Source organism: Cygnus atratus, chromosome 2, assembly GCF_013377495.2.
Source record: "Cygnus atratus isolate AKBS03 ecotype Queensland, Australia chromosome 2, CAtr_DNAZoo_HiC_assembly, whole genome shotgun sequence".
In the NCBI taxonomy this organism is placed as follows: domain Eukaryota; kingdom Metazoa; phylum Chordata; class Aves; order Anseriformes; family Anatidae; genus Cygnus; species Cygnus atratus.
In genome coordinates, this window is record NC_066363.1 from 28,904,819 (window position 1) to 28,920,897 (window position 16,079).

General features: G+C 40.4%; 1 protein-coding gene across 2 annotated transcripts in view; it reads left to right on the plus strand.

Annotated features, from left to right (window-relative positions):
* The window catches only part of TMEM106B (transmembrane protein 106B), a 1,075,577-nt gene that overhangs the window by 712,580 nt on the left and 346,918 nt on the right, over window positions 1-16,079 (plus strand). The window lies entirely within an intron of this gene.

Genomic DNA, 16,079 nt, shown 5'->3' on the forward strand with positions numbered 1-16,079 from the left:
TTTCCTTTCCTTTCCTTTCCTTTCCTTTCCTTTCCTTTCCTTTCCTTTCCTTTCCTTTCCTTTCCTTTCCTTTCCTTTCCTTTCCTTTCCTTTCCTTTCCTTCTTTCCCTCCCCTCCCCTCCCCTCTCCACCCCTCCCCTCCCCTCCCCTCACCACCCCTCCCCTCTCCACCCCTCCCCTCCCCTCCCCTCCCCTTCCCTTCCCTTCCCTTCCCCCTTCCGCCTTTTCCCTTTTCCCTTTTTCTCTCTGTCTTGCCTTCCATAGTTAATTAACATTGCAGATTACCACCTGGCTGCAGCATAGGGTACTTCTGTAGCACTGAGGGGACAGTTCCCTGGAGAGCCAGACAAAGGCAGTGATCTGTTCCTGCCAGACCCCCAACCTGCCATTTACACATTTACACTCAGGGTCATAAAAACTCAGATATTGCAGTTAGGTGGGGAGGACAGGTAAGGCTGAGGGGGTGGGGTGGGCGGCACAACTCGACAACACATTGCCAAGAATACTATTAAAATATTTTATCACTTCCAAAATATTCATCACGCAGGGTTGGTGATGGATACAGGGAAAGGATTTTTTCAGATACAGTCAAGGTGTTTTCAGGATGGAAACTTCAATACTTTTCAGATGATAAGATGCCCTCTGATATAAATCTTCACACAACTGTGGAATATTTTCATTACCCTTGTGTTCATTTCAGCTCTCATTTTTCACATTTTTCTCTTCTCAAAACACCAAAGCGCATACTGCCCAGAGTCTTATGAACTCTGTCTCTTTTTTTTTATTACCTGCTCTTCTCTCCTCCTATTTAAATCTAGTGCACATTTCAGTGTCAGTGCTGTGATGGCACAACTAGCTTGGTGAAGTTTATCTTAGCACCTATTCACTGTAATTTGTCAGGAAGATTGGAGAGTCTTCAGGTTTTTTGACGGCTGCTTTGCAGTCGATCAAAAGCAGAGGCATAATTTAATTCCTGTGTCCTCGCTAGAAAAAGCACTTTCACTCTTATACAGTGGGAATAGCATGGGCTACAGAATGGGGCAGTGAACAGGACAGACACTTCGGCTGTGCAGCTTCCATCCAAGCGTGTGCCCTGCTCATTATTTGTGTGCCCAGTACGGGAGGTCTCACACCCATCTGGTACTGAGGAAGGAACTGGAAACAGCTGTTGTGCTTTAGGATGATGCTGGTACAAAGAAAGGGTAACAAAACTCCGCAAATTGTGTTAATAACTGTAGATTTCATATGTAAAAACAGTTCAGGACTTTCAGTTTTCTAAATAAGTCATCAAAATAACTGTCCCACTCGTGTTTCTCTGCTGTGGGCTCACTTTCCTAGGTCTAACCTCTTGCAAAGGCAGGTTTATCCTGCTCCGGCAGGACAGTGACCACCCCACCTCTCACCCCTTGCTCCAAGGGAGGTTGCTCCTTGGTCTTAACTTTAATTTGGCACATGGTACATGTGAGGCTTTTGAATTAGACCAGCTTAGCCATTGTGTTGACACTGAGTTGGACAGTGCTTACTAGTGGCAGTAAAAAGAGATGTTTCTTTGCTTGGTAGTCATCACAGTTTTATTCCTGTGAGAGAGATTATTTGATTTGTAAGATAAGAGAAAGATGACTGTAAAAGCAGACAGAGCTCCTCTGTGGTAACGTGAAGCTTAAAAATAAGTAATGATCTTTCTGCCATTTCAGCAAATGGCCAGCAGCTTGTCCTGCAGGTGTAACTACTTTGCAAGCCCACAAATAAAGCCAGGCAGAGCCAAGGAATGCCAGGCTGCCACGTGGGGACTCCTAGGTATTGGGTGCTTCTGTCACTCTGCACAGAATGAAAATGTGGCTGTTGTTACAGTTAAGTATTTGATGGGGAAGCAAACGCCTTTGAAAAGCATTGTCCTCCATGTATCTCAAAAATTGCCTGGTGTCTTGGGTTTGGGAGTGTCTTGGCTCACTAGTATCAGCTCACTAGCTCAGACAGCTGGTGGTATTCTGTTTGCAGATCCTTTCATTATTTATTAATGGTGTTATTAGTAGAGTTTCCATAGCTAGTCCCCTAGAAACAGCTGTTGGACATATACAAACTGAAAATAGCTTATATATGTAGAGAGGTTTCTGATTAAAACCCTTTCTTCTTTCTCCATGCTCTTGTACCAAGATATTATAACACGTTAGTAGTTCCAGTGTCTTAAGATGTTTCTATCCTAGCAGAGCATGTTTAAAAGATATGCGAACTTTTTTTTAACAGCCCAAAGATTGTAATAATTAGCGCTTGGAAAATTCCACAAAGTTTTTCACAATTCATGTTTTGATGTGTAAAGCCTAATGTTTATGCTAAAAGCCATGCTAGAGACTCATTGCTTTCATTTGCACCTCTACTTGATTAATCATTTTTTTTTCTTGGACCATCACTTTTTTTTCTTTTTCATTAGTTATAGTACTTTGCTCTTAATTTAACATCTTTGATGTCCTGCTTTTGATTCAAATAAATGAAACTTAGATGGTAATGTTTGAAAAGGTGGTACTCCTCTTAAATGATGAAGTCATTCTGGTTCAATTTGTTCAGTGCAAGTTCTCCTTTTGGCTAATTGGCCTGATGAAATGTAAAAGTGGCTAGTAGACATCAAAAAAATGACAGAAAAGTGTGTCCTTAATTTGTTTTAGTGTTCTAGTAAACTTTTCTGAAGTTTTTCCTCCTTTTTTTTTTTTTTTTAAGGGCTTAGACATCAGAAGAAGGCCTTATTAAATTGTTTTTACCTCATACTACAGGGGACTTTAATGGAAAAGGGAAAAATGTTTGAAACTGTTGAATCTTTGTTCTTTTTACAAGGCACAAACATAGAGTCCACGCAGCTAGGATTTAATAATTGGGCTTATTGCTTTCACGGCAATGAAAAATGCCTGGGTACTGGGGTTTACTGAACTGGTGAAAAGAATACTAAGCAATCCCATACACTATACACTTGAAAAAGTATATAGAAGTATAAATACATTAATTGTCAAAATGTTAATCAGTCCTGTAGAACATATGTATGAAGCCTAAGAGGGCATTCACAGATTCTCTCTACGTGGTATTTTGCAGACTTACCAGTACCACAGTGACATCTGGAAGAGCATCTGCATTTCCGAGAGTACCCGAGTCAATAACATACCCTCTAGAGTCTTTGAGGATCCATCTAAGCTGATGATGGACATCTAAGGTGTCTTCTCCAGGACTGAGAATAAGTAGCATGGCATATCTCGCACTGAGCTGCATTTTCTCCGTTGCTTCTCCTTTAACCACCACCAAAAAAGCCCTCAGGGCCCAGACAGGCTTTGTGCGTGTTGCCTTGTAATGGCTGTGCTGTGCCTCCATGTATGCTGACTGCCACAGGGTGAGCCATCCTTGACAGGCAGTGCACGGCCCCTGCACTTAAGAGGTGGAGCGTGAACCTCTGCTGTACGTAGCTAGGATACCGTGGCCACAAGACAGAGCAGTAGCACAAGGATATTTACAATATATGTTTTTTAGAGTCAAGAGGCATACATTCTCTACTAAAAATCCTTTAAGAGTTGAAATTAATGGTGTCATGGAATCAGGCACATCATGGAGTTTTTAATGACTATTTCTTCCCTTGCATTGTGGTTTAAGCCAGCAGGCAGCTCAGCACCACATAGCCATCCACTCACTCCCCCACAGTGTGAGGGGGGAGAGAATCAGAAGAAAGGTAAAACTTGTGGGTTGAGAGAAAGAGTTTAATACAACAGAAAACAAAGGGATAGTAATAATAATGATAAAAAGTATGGAAAACAAGTGATGCACGATGCAGTTGCTTACCACCCCCTAACCAATGTACAGCCCGGCCCAAGCAGCAGCAGCCACAGCCCTGGCCAATCCCCTGTATTTTTTGCACAGCATGATGCCATATGGTGTGGGACATCCCTTTGGCAGGTCTGGGTCAGCTGTCCTGGCTGTGTCCCCTCCCAGCTCCTTGTGCACCCCCAACCTCCTCTCTGGCAGGGCAGCACAAGAAGCTGAAATGTCCTTGGCTCTGTGCAAGAACTGCTTTGCAACAATCAAATTGGAGTGTTATCAGCATTATTCTCATCCTAAATCCAAAACACAGTGCCATACCAGCTACTAGGAAGAAAATTAACTCTATCCCAGCTGAAACCAAGACACTTTGTAATTGAAATAAATGCTTCATTTATTCCCCTCTAAATTAAACAGTTAAGATACCATAGTATCCTCTGCAGACTCTATGTTGCAATCACAACTAATGAATCTGAAATTCTCTGGAATTGCCTCTGGGAGGAGATGGTTGAGGTTTTTGCACCAGTCTGTCCATGTTCTTATTGCTTCTTACTGTTTCTTCTTGAACAATCACTAGTGTTGGACAAGAAAAACATGCAATTTTGAGAGTTCTCTGTGTCAGGCTTTCTGCCTGGCTGGCTTTTCCTACTGTTGCTGCAGGATCTCATAATGCTATTGTGCTCTGAAGGCTAGAGAGATTCAGTGTTCACTGCAACTGCAATTTCTAGTGCATGCTGTAAGAACAAAGCCGATATTATGAACAAGTTGGTTGCCTGTTCTTTCATTTCTCCTATCATCTGTCAGCTCATCTCCTGAATCCTGAATCATTTAAGCTCTTCCCAACCTGGCATTGCTTTGGTAATTTCTATTGTTTTGCCATGTAACCAGGCACTATCATTTGTTACTTTTATTTATGAAACAGAAGAGATCTGCAATAATTAGTGCGTTTAGTGCTAGAAGGTTTTGTGAAGTTTCTAAGGTTACCTAAGTGTCTTCTCTGGTAGTTTAGTTGGAGTCAGGCTGAACAGTGAGTTTTGCTCATCCTTAATTGAGTGAAGCTGGCATCTTTTTCATCCTTTGAGTCATTAGCTATTACATGTTTCCAGCATATTCGTATCGATGATCCATCCTCTGCTGTGCTAATACGTGTGATGTTTTCATCAAACACCGCCACAACTGCTCTCTCTCTCTCACTCCTCAAAGGAACTGGGGCAAAAAATATGATGGAATGGGCTCAAGGCTTGAGATAAGGACAGGGAGATTGCTCACCAGTTTCCATCATGGGACTCAGCATAGGGAGATCAATGTAATTTATTGCCTATCACTAGTGGACTAGAACAGTGAGAAACGAACAGCAAACTAAAAACACCTATCCCCCATTCACCTTCTTCCAGCTCCTCCCCCCAAGTGGTGCTGGGGAACAGGGAATGGGGGCTGCGGTCAGTCCCGAACGCTTCATCTCCGTCACTCCTTCACAGTCACTCTCTGCCCCTGCTCCACATGGGGTCCCTCCCACGGGATGCCGTCCTTCCCAAACTGATCCTGCGGGGGCTGCCCACAGGCAGCAGCTCTTCAAGAACTGCTCCCACATGGCTCCGTACCACGGGGTCCGTCCCCCAGGAGCAAACTGCTCCAGCACGGGTCCCCCATGGGCAGCAGCTCCCCCCGGACCCCCTGCTCCTGCGTGGGCTCCTCTCCACGGGCTGCAGCTCCGGCCCGGGGCCTGCTCCTGCGGGGGCTCTCCATGGGCCGCAGCCTCCTCCAGGCCACATCCACCTGCTCCAGCATGGAGATCTGCTCCGTGTGGGACCCATGGGCTGCAGGGGGACAGCCTGCTCCACCAGGGGCCTCTCCACAGGCCGCAGGGGAACTGCTGCTGCGTGCCTGGAGCACCTCCTGCCCTCCTGCTGCACTGACCTTGTGGTCTGCAGGGGTGGTTCTCACCCCTCTCTCTCTCGCAGCTCTTGTTGCACAGCAGTTTTTTTTCCCCCTTCCTTGACTCTGCTCTTCCAGAGGCCCGCCCAGTGTCTCTCCATGGCTCGGCTCTGGCCAGCAGCGGGTCCGTTTTGGAGCTGGCTGGAGCTGGCTCTGATCTGACATGGGGCAGCTGCTGGGCTCTGCTCACAGAGGCCGCCCCTGCAGGCCTTCTCTCCCCACTCTCCCTTCCCCTTGGTCTTATCATGTAAATTCAATACAATAAGCAAAGCAGTTTTCCCCTAAATTTTTGCCCTTTTTCTACCTATATGATAGCTTACAAATCATTCCAGTGTTGTGGCTCTAAATTTATTTTCCGTAGGCTTACACAGTTATGCTCCATTTCACTGTACACCTGGACTTGGATCTTGTTACCCAACCATTGTGTCTTTGCCCTGCGTTCACCAGACCACAGGGAAATTTCTATCAGAGACAAAGTTGTGTGAACCCATTCTGTAGCTTCAGACTTTATTTTACCTCAAGGTACTATTTACTTTGCCTGGCAGACCAAGGCATGAGAATGCAGAGTATTAAAGAGCGCTTGGGACAGCCACACAAGCCATTGTTAGAGGTGGTCTGAGAGTGAAACCAAACCAGTAATTTAACAGTTTATCTTGCAGCATTATGGTAGAGAATAGAAGAAACAGATACAAGCCTCTGAGCATTTGCTATTCTAAGATCATGAAATATATATATATATATATATATATTATTTTTTTTTCCCGAAGAAGTCATTCTGATGTAGCTACATACTCTTCTACTGAAATCTCCAGAAAATTTATATTGCCCTCTTAGATGAAGATAAAGGCCAAGACTGGAAAACTATCAAAATGTTGGCTGAATTTGTTAGCTTATTACTGCAGCAGATTCTCCATCCCAGAAGTCTCACATATGTTTGTTATAAAACCAGTGTATAGTGCGTGAAATAGCCTACTCTAATTATAATCTAGACAATGCCAGGAAATTGGAGCTAATTCAGATAACCTACTATTAAGTCATCTAACGTGGCAGTATATGCCATGAGATAAAATTGCTTGGATGCATACTGGCAACAAGGGAAATATTATGTGGCAAGATCATGCAATTTTTTTTCTTCTTTCAGCCAACAAATTAGAAGCTCATTTGAAAAGTCAGCTTAATTTGATATACTGATGTGACGATGCCAACTTGGACAGCATTTAGCTCACAGGAAGCAAATCTTGTAAAAGTGAAGCCCAAAATCTGCAGTGACAGAATGTAATTATTTTGCAATCCTATTTCATTTCGGCATCTAAAAATCTACAGTTGATAAGCTATAACATCTTTGGGTTGTATTTTCACTATACTTTAGATCCATTTTATAGGCAGTGAATCAATATGCTTCTATACTAAACAGTGTATGAAAGAAGTTGACCTCTGGTTAATTGAGAATCTGGCAAATGGACAGATACAAAGGCTGTATAGAATATATACAAAAAAAAAAAGAGAGAGAGAGAAAAATAAATCATGCAAAAATTTGGGCAGTTTGCAGCTGTGCTCCTTGTTTGCTCTGTTGTCCCACTGCATACTAGGCCAGACTTTCTGATTTAGGACTCTTGAATTCTCATCTGAAGAACTGTCTTTACTCAATGCGTTTGGCACTGTATTTAGCAAGTTTTGCTAAAAGGTTGCTAAAACCTTGTCCTTTCATTTTAAGGATTCCTTTCTAACAGTTTAGCTCTTTTTTTTCCCCCCCTCATGCTTTGATATGAAACTCCTGTCTAAAGAAATGTATTAAAGACATGAAGAAAAAGACTCTATGATCATACTGTTTGATATACCCCATGCAGATAAGCTATGAGAGAGAAAGCCCTTACTGAGACACGTTGGCTTTTAAAATTTGGAAGAGTAGATGATAAAGTGATTTTATTTTTCTCTTTTTACTTTAATATTTTTCCTCCCAGAGATCACTAGTTGTAAAGCAAGGGTGTCTTTCTTAACTATGATTAATTCATTAATTTTGTACAACAATTCTGAATATTTTCCAGACCCCAGGAGAGTACATGCTAGCTTACTTGTGGGTCTGAGAAATGATGATATTGCTCATGTTTACACCTGGAAGTATTAGGACCTGTAAAACAAAACTTATTTATGATCTCTGTTAATCTCATTAAGACTTACATGCATCCTATCTACCTCAGCATCTGAACAAAATACAGTCATACATGGAAGCAAAAAATGAACATATTTTACAATACTATGAGGTGTATAATCTCATGGCATTGTTTTCTTACAGAATCCAACCTTTGGTCACTTCAGATAGTTGACAGTTACAATTCCCTTCTCTGCTTCTGCTTCTCAATTTTTATCCTCCTCCTTCCATTTATCTTTCCTCTTGCCTATATGTCCTCTTAACGTTCTTCTGTCTCTTTAATGTACAATGCGAAAGATATCTTGAGGGAGTTCAGCTTCCAATGTTCAAAGAAGTCTCTTAGACAAGCACGAAATGAAGAGTTTTGAAACCTCTGTCATTTTTCCTGATTTGAAAGATTGAAGAAAGGCTGGTTTTGATGTTACAGTCAGTTCCTCCTCACACAGTTCCCCTGTTGAGTTCTCCTCCAAAGTGGAGAAGCAGTAAGGCTTTGTAAGAAAAGGATTGTCCTTTTTTTGTTTGTTTGTATTAATGACAAAATCTATGTTATCCGATTTTACCTGAAGCTTTCAAAAAAAAATATATATATATATAAAGGTTAATACAGGTAGAAGTAACTGAAACGAGTTGTTATAATGGCAAATGTTGCACAGCCTGGTCTCAGCAGTGTGGCACTGCCTAGTGATAGAGACTTGGGTGCTTACCCCTGGCTAGCAGGATTGCTTGTCTCAGGACATGTTCCTCTGATACAGGCATTCTTGCCCTGGTGCTTTTTCAAGGATATATATCAAAGTCTTTTTTCTCTTCATGCACATCTATTGCATGTTTTTGCTTGCCTTATTCTCCGTGTACACTGAGTATTTGAATGTGCTGGAATTTACTTCTGTTCTTATTTCTCATTCCTTCAAAATCCTCCTTTCAAAAGACTGTTAGCTGTCTTCAGCTCAGAAGACCCTTTCAACCGTGCTGTTGGTGGGCAGACACGTTTCATGTGCACACTGTGCTGCTCGAGGAAGAGTCACGCCGTGAGGAAAGAAAAGGCAGGACCTCCTGCTTCTTGCCTTTTGTGAACATACAGCAAAGGTACCTGCTCTAGACATACCTTGGATCTGCTTCCTACTCATGCACCCTGGAATCATTAGAAGAGCAGTGGATGCTAGGAGGCAACATAAATTCAAAAGCAAATTGGTCGCTTTCATGGAAGAAAAAGCCATCTCAGTCCACTAGATACAGTGGCTGACATACAAGTGCTTGCCCAGCAAGTGCTGAGCCAAATGATACTTGATAGTGTAAATGCAAGAAATCCCTCCTGGATGTTATAAAAAGAGGCATTTTTGTTGTTGTTCTGCAAACATTCATTTCAAATTTCCTACCCATTAGAATCTTTCGCTAGTCAGCTGTTTCCTAAAAGGAGATGCTGTGCTACTACTTGGCAAGTAATGCTTTGCTTATGCTGTCCCTGTCTTCCCCAGCTCTTTGGTTTTATAGTTCAAGGTACTATTTGACTATTTATTATTGCAAATATAAATTATTTTGAAATCTGCTCTGCTCTTGGGGCAGAGAAGCCTCACAGCACATGCTTTGATATGCCTTTGATCATATCAGATCTTGTTGTGGTTCATTGCTTTATGACATATTTTTCCTTGCTCTTATTTGTCCCCCACTGCTATCCTGCAGTTTTTTACAGTGACTTCTAGTCACTCTTTAGCTCACTCCAGGCACTTTTTTGTTCCAGTTGGTCAGAATTTTACTACTTTCAGTAACTAGCCTATACGATTCTTTACCATGCCTGCTCAGTATATATATATATATATATATATTTAATAGCATTAGCAAGTTCGTTATTAATGTGTCCTTATTGAACATATTTCTAGTGTGGTGTGTTAACTGAACAAGATTAGTTCAATTGGTTATCCATGTGACACACCATCTGCCATCCTGATATAGATAAAAAGCCTTACTTATGGTAATGCATATTTTAAATATTTCCTACATCAAATATCATTGTTGATTTTTTTTCTGTTGTCACATTGTTTTATGTATAGTATGGATTTGGTCAACTTAGGATTTTTTTTTTTTTCAAATGAAATGATCTTACCAAACTATATTAAATTTCTCCAGTAAAAATAGCAAGATGTGTCCTTAAGGTAATGACAAGCTTTGCTTTCCTTTTACATTTTTCTCTAATGACTTGAAGTCAGAGTGTTTCTATTTCTCATGCTCTTCTGTTTCTTATTCAAACTTGATGTGCTAAGAGTGCACATTGATGTTCATATAACTTAAAACTGTTTGAAGAATTAATGTATCCTTTTTTCTCATCCTTCTGCCCCAGAAATCTCTCTGCTGCAGCATTGTTATACTCAAAACCTTGCTTATGGGCAAACAGGATGTGCACCTCTTTATCTAAGTAAAGCTAAGAATTTATTGTTAGTATAACTGAAATCGAAGCAGTCTAACCATCTTTTAAAAAATACTATTTTTTTTCTTGTTTGGAAGCAATTTAATGTACAATTAAAGTACAGTGAATCTGCTGGAAAAATCATCAGTCTTGTTGCAAATGTGTTTCTTATATACATAGTTTAATATAGTTAATGTGGGTGTTTTGCATGATAATTGGCAGCTACTGGAGTAGGACTTAAAAACTTTAAGCATCAAAATAATAATAAATGTTATTATCATGTATCATTTTCTTATTATCTCTTAGTATTATTATAGTTATATAAAGCCTTAAGTAATAGCAGAAATCTTTATACACTATAAGAACTTGTTAAACATAAATATAGTTTTTAAGAATTGCTCATCAGGCTTTTTTTGATGAGGTACATGAAGTATTCTGGAGAAACAAATTGCATTGCCATTTCATTAATCTAAGGTGGCAGATGGAAGTCTTGTCATCTTCAGTACCACCTCATTTCAAAGAGAATGCATTAACGGGGGTGGTGTATAGTAATTTGTAATGTAAATAATGTTTTGTGTTTCTGAAAGGGCCCATTTACAATTTTGAGGCTATTACACTTTTGCCCCAGCTTTTTTAGCACTATTATTCTGCAATGAGACTAGAGAGCCAGTTTGAGATTGACAATTAAGTTCTTGTTTGTGCTGCCAGAGCTTCCTTTTATATTTCTGTAAAACTAAGCAAAACACTGCTACTAATGTTTTGCTCATCAGCTAGTAAGTGGAGGCCATTTAAGGCAGAAATGTGGAGTTCAGCTCCAGCTGCTGTTCTAATGTTGCAGAAAGCTTTTGCGGCAGTTCATTAAATTCAACTTCAGGCAGTCACAAAACCGCCAGCTAATTATTTTTTCTTTCTTTTGCTGAGTGAAACCTTGTGTCACCAATTTCCACTCATAAAATGCAGCTCCAGAACTCCTCATTCTTGGAGAGTGAAAAAGCAGAGCACCAAGGAAGACAGCAATATAATCCTTAAAATACCAGGTAGCTTTGAGCTGAAGAAACTTTATTTTCTCTCAAGTTGTCAGACTAATTTGGGACTACATTTGCTTTGTATGGGACATTGTTTCCTTGCTAGTAGGTCACATTAATAACTAGTACTTTATGGCTTGGGGACTAATAACTAGTCTTGCTAGTTCTCTGTGCCCAGCTGAGTCTGTGTGAAGACAATGATTTCAGCAAGAACTGGTCCTTGCAGAAGTCAGTGCGGGGAAAGAAGCGAGGGCAGTGTGTGCATGGCTTCCTCAGCCTCCTAGAGATGTGAGGTCAGCTCTCTGGTTCAAAAGGAGTAGGTCTACAACTCAGAATTAATGTTCTTCAATGCTGCACAGCTAGAGTGTTTTAGTCTCTATTATCTTAGTTCAGAACAAATTAAATTATGACAATCTCTTTCCTTTTGTGGAATATCAATGATATAGATCCAAATCCAAAGTTAAAATACACACATGTGGAGATTCCTGTACTGACCTTAAGTACAGAGAATTTGCCTGAACTGAGAAATGTGTTATCACATGTAGGATGATACGCACTTCTGAGATCTTGTTTCAAATATACCTTGAGATCATTTGTGCTACATGCAATTTTACGTTGTTGTTATAATTTACAGATAAATTAACTAAAAACAGATCATCAATGTGTTTAGGGTAACATTCTGAAATACGAAATGTGAATACAAATTCTCCTGCCATGGTAACTGCTCATGGCAACAGGAGCTTTGGTCGAAGTTCTGCAGGTGATGTAGTCTTCAGGGACTTCACAAATATGTAACACTTCCAAGCTAATCCACCATGCTTTTAACCCAGAATTATTGGAAAAATAATAGATATTGAATGTGCTGGTATTAATTAATGTTTATTGCCATATCACAGTCAGGTTTCCAAAGAAGGTGTTCTCCATTCTTCTAAAAGGGTACATGCAGAAGAGACAGCCCTTACTATGAACTTACAATGAAAATCAACACAAAACAAGTATAACAACAAAACAGTCAAGAAAAAGTGTATAATAACAGCAATAGAATGGTGTGATTGAAACTTAAATATGTAGAATTAGGTATCCTAAGGTTTCGAAATACATAACTGCCAATTTGGTTGAATGAAGAGTTTTGAAACAAATGATTTCAGCCTCAAAAATCACCTTTTAACTGTGCATATTTTTTCATTTGATAGCATGCCTTCAGATACCTCTAAGATGTCAGCTGGTAACTATTATCGTCTAACCATGATCTTAAGAGTGAGAAGATGCATCAAAAGAGAATTAAGGCTTAGACAGCAATCAGAAAAGTTCCAGGTAAGGATGAAACCTGTAATTTACTTCAAGCATCTAGACACATATAGGGACATAGGAAGAAAGTTCTTAAGGGAATTAAGTCTAGAGTATGAAAGCAAGATACAGTATGGGACTTGTCACCCTTTGTTTTTCTGCGCCAGATTTCATATTCTTCCTGTGAGTACACTTTATGTAAATAAGTTTGTGGTTGGTCTGGGAGGGGTTTTGTATGACTATATTAGGCAGCTCATAAAACATAATATGTTCAGATTGGATGGCCACCAAACTGTGAATGTGCATTCACAGATCTGTTAACTGGTCATGGGTCCTAATTACATTCCTATTTCCAAGTATGCATCTCAGTGAGCAGCACTGGGAAGAATTAAAAGCTGAGATTTAAGTCGCAGCTTGCCATATACAAGTAAGAAGGGTTTTTGTTTTTATAATTGTTAAGGGAATGAAAAAATAAGCCTTGCTTTCAAACTCAGCACTGAATTTGTGACTATAAACACTTTTTATTTGTAGGATAGCAAACTTGATTTGAAGTTCATTGAGAAGAAAAGTAAACTTCTGCCACTTTAAAGAAATATAATGACAATACAAAGGGTATTTTTGAAAATAAACAAAAACTCACTCATCTGACTATTTTAATTTCAGAATAGAATTCTAATAAACTTCAGGACTGTGTTCTAAGTACAACTCCCTAAATTTTAAAACACATGTGAACCACCAACCCTTCAAACAGACAAGTACTAAATCTTGACTTTCTCTAAGAAGATAAAGGATTTGTGAATACATAAACACACAGTAATAATTAAACAGGCTCAACTTTGAACTGTTTGAAATGTGATTTGTTTGAATACAGAAAAAAATAATAGCCATCATCATAGACCACTGAAGTTTTAGCTTCACTACAGTGACGACATGCAGGGCGTTTTTTCTTACACACTCTCTATGTTGTTGTTTACCCCATATACCCTCAGATGATGATTACAAATATCAAGGTGCTATAAACCTGATTTTGCTGTCATGGCTGAGATGGTTAGTTTAAAACCTGTGAGACTGCAGTGCTTTGGTAAAGTCAGTCAGCAGCTTGGAATTTGTGTAGCATGAATGAAAAATATATCTGAAAGGTTTGCTGTGATGGTCACTACACTGGTCATTGTCACCATATGATTAAGGAAAGATGATCTCTGTAATGGCACCACCTGTAAACTTCACTGAAATAGCTGACAAGCAGTTTGGAAAAGACGGTCTAATCAGACTGACAAATCTATTATTAGCATTTGTGCATTCTGCACTATTTTCCACAGAAAAACACTCCTACTTTTTCTAACAGGAAATCCACCCATTTCACTGTCAAAAGAACACCCTACTGAGATAAGGATTATTAAAAATACAGCAACCCACAGATGGCAAAACACTTCAGGGACAGCTGCAAGGGCTATTTCAAGGCATGTGAAAAGAAAACATACTAAATAAAGACATTCAAATATCCAGCAGGAAAACATTAACTACTGCTAAATGATGCACACCATAACCATTCATCACTTAGCAGCAAGAGCCAGGACAGCTGAGATCTTGAGGAAGCAGTGAAGAGGCAATACCATGGCATATTGGCTCCATGCTGGCCCCACAACAAACAAAAGAGTAAAGGCCACCTACTCCTTGACATCTCCTCTAAGCAGTCCTGTACTCAGGAATCCCACAGAGAGCTATACTCAGAAAGAAGAGGCACTAAGTGATTGAGAGTCCTCAGATACAACAGCACTTGTGGCCCAATTCTTGCTGTTACTGTTAAATTGGATTATTAATTTGGAAGCCATGTCTATTATTAATACTCCACTTTGGTGGCCCAAATGTTATATAAATGAGTTAGTTTAGGCTATTAAAATGATTCTGTATCATTAAAATGACACTATGTCTGTCATTCTGTCTCATTAAAATGACACTACATCTCAAGTGAAATGATTGATTCAACTTAGGAAGTCTAGCCACAATTTTCTTTGTCAAGAGTATGAATGACCTGCCTCCACATCATCTCAAGACTATTCCAGTGCAATAATGACAAATGTGTGGCTTCAAAAGACAGCAATGTCCAAAAGTGGAAGAACAATCTGAAGAGAGGTTTTTGGAAGCTGTAAGTGTGTGCCACTCTGGGATGAGTTTGGCTCCATCTTCTCTAGGACCCTCTCTGGGTAGAGGAGGACTGCAACTAGGTCCCTCCTTGGTTATCTCCTCCACAGGCTGAACCTTTCCATCCCCTCAGCGCTTCCTTGTGCACTGCATGCTCTAGTCCCTGACCGCCTCTCCAGCTTTCTGGTCTCTCCCTTGTTCTGGGCACCCCAAACCAGATACAGGGCTCCCCACAGAGCCTTTTGAGGGCTGACATGAGGGGACTAATGATCTTCTTCAAGCTCTTACTAATGCAGCCACATGTGCAGTTGCTTCCCTCACTGCCAGGATCAGCAGTAGAGTCATGGTCAAGTGTGCTGTTCCCCAGAAACTTTCCCCAGCCCCAGGTCCTTCTCAGCACACCTTAACCAAGGCATCCCCAGTAGGGCCAAGGGCATTAGACAGCAGCCAACATTATCAGGTTGTCAAGGCAGCTCAGGGTATTAATAGCGGAAATAGCTTACACATGAGGCTGAAAGTGTCAATTTAAAGCATGGCCATGCATGAGTAGCAGCAGACCAGTGTTAACCCCCTGCCACTCAGTGACCACTGTGCTCTCACAATGCTCAACCCTTTCCCAGTGCAAAGGTGCCTGGCAGCAGAGAACACAAGGACAAAACCTAAGAACACAAGACATCTGCCAAGGTGTGCCTCACAGTAAGCCTCTCAACTTTTTAGATCAAACCAGGACTTAGGCAGGATGCCAGTTTTTGCAAGCATGGAGGAGATTTTTCAGTAGCGTGTCACCAGAGACCAACACTCTCCATGGCCAGTGGCACTGCCCAAATGAGGGTAAGCAAAATAACTCACCAGCTCCTTCTGCTGAAATATAAGCAATCAAGCAGAAAGAAAGACTCTCCCCAAGTCCATCTTCTCCCACTCCAAAAATTCAAATTGTTCATTCATCTGCCTGATCACTAGCTGCTATTTGGATACACGTTCAGCTTTGGTGTGCCTAAGAAAACAACCAGAAAATGCAGAAATATCCTTTTACATAGCCAAATTGTGATTAGTGATGCCAAACAGATCCTGAATGGCTGCTTAAGCCCATTACTGTTTCAGCGGGACAATTTTTTTGACTCATTATTGTTGATCTTTACATTACCAGAAGGCTAAATTATGCACAGTGCTTATCTAAGCATTCTGACTTAGATATTTATTCATCTTCTTTCATTATGCTTGTATTGGAAAATCATATTCTATTTTTTAAGCAAAGAAAAATCCAGTCTGTAAAGTCTGTAAATGCTAGTCTATAAGCCATTACTTTCAAAGTCTTGCAACCAATTGCCAAAATCCTACTACAAGTTTTCTTTAC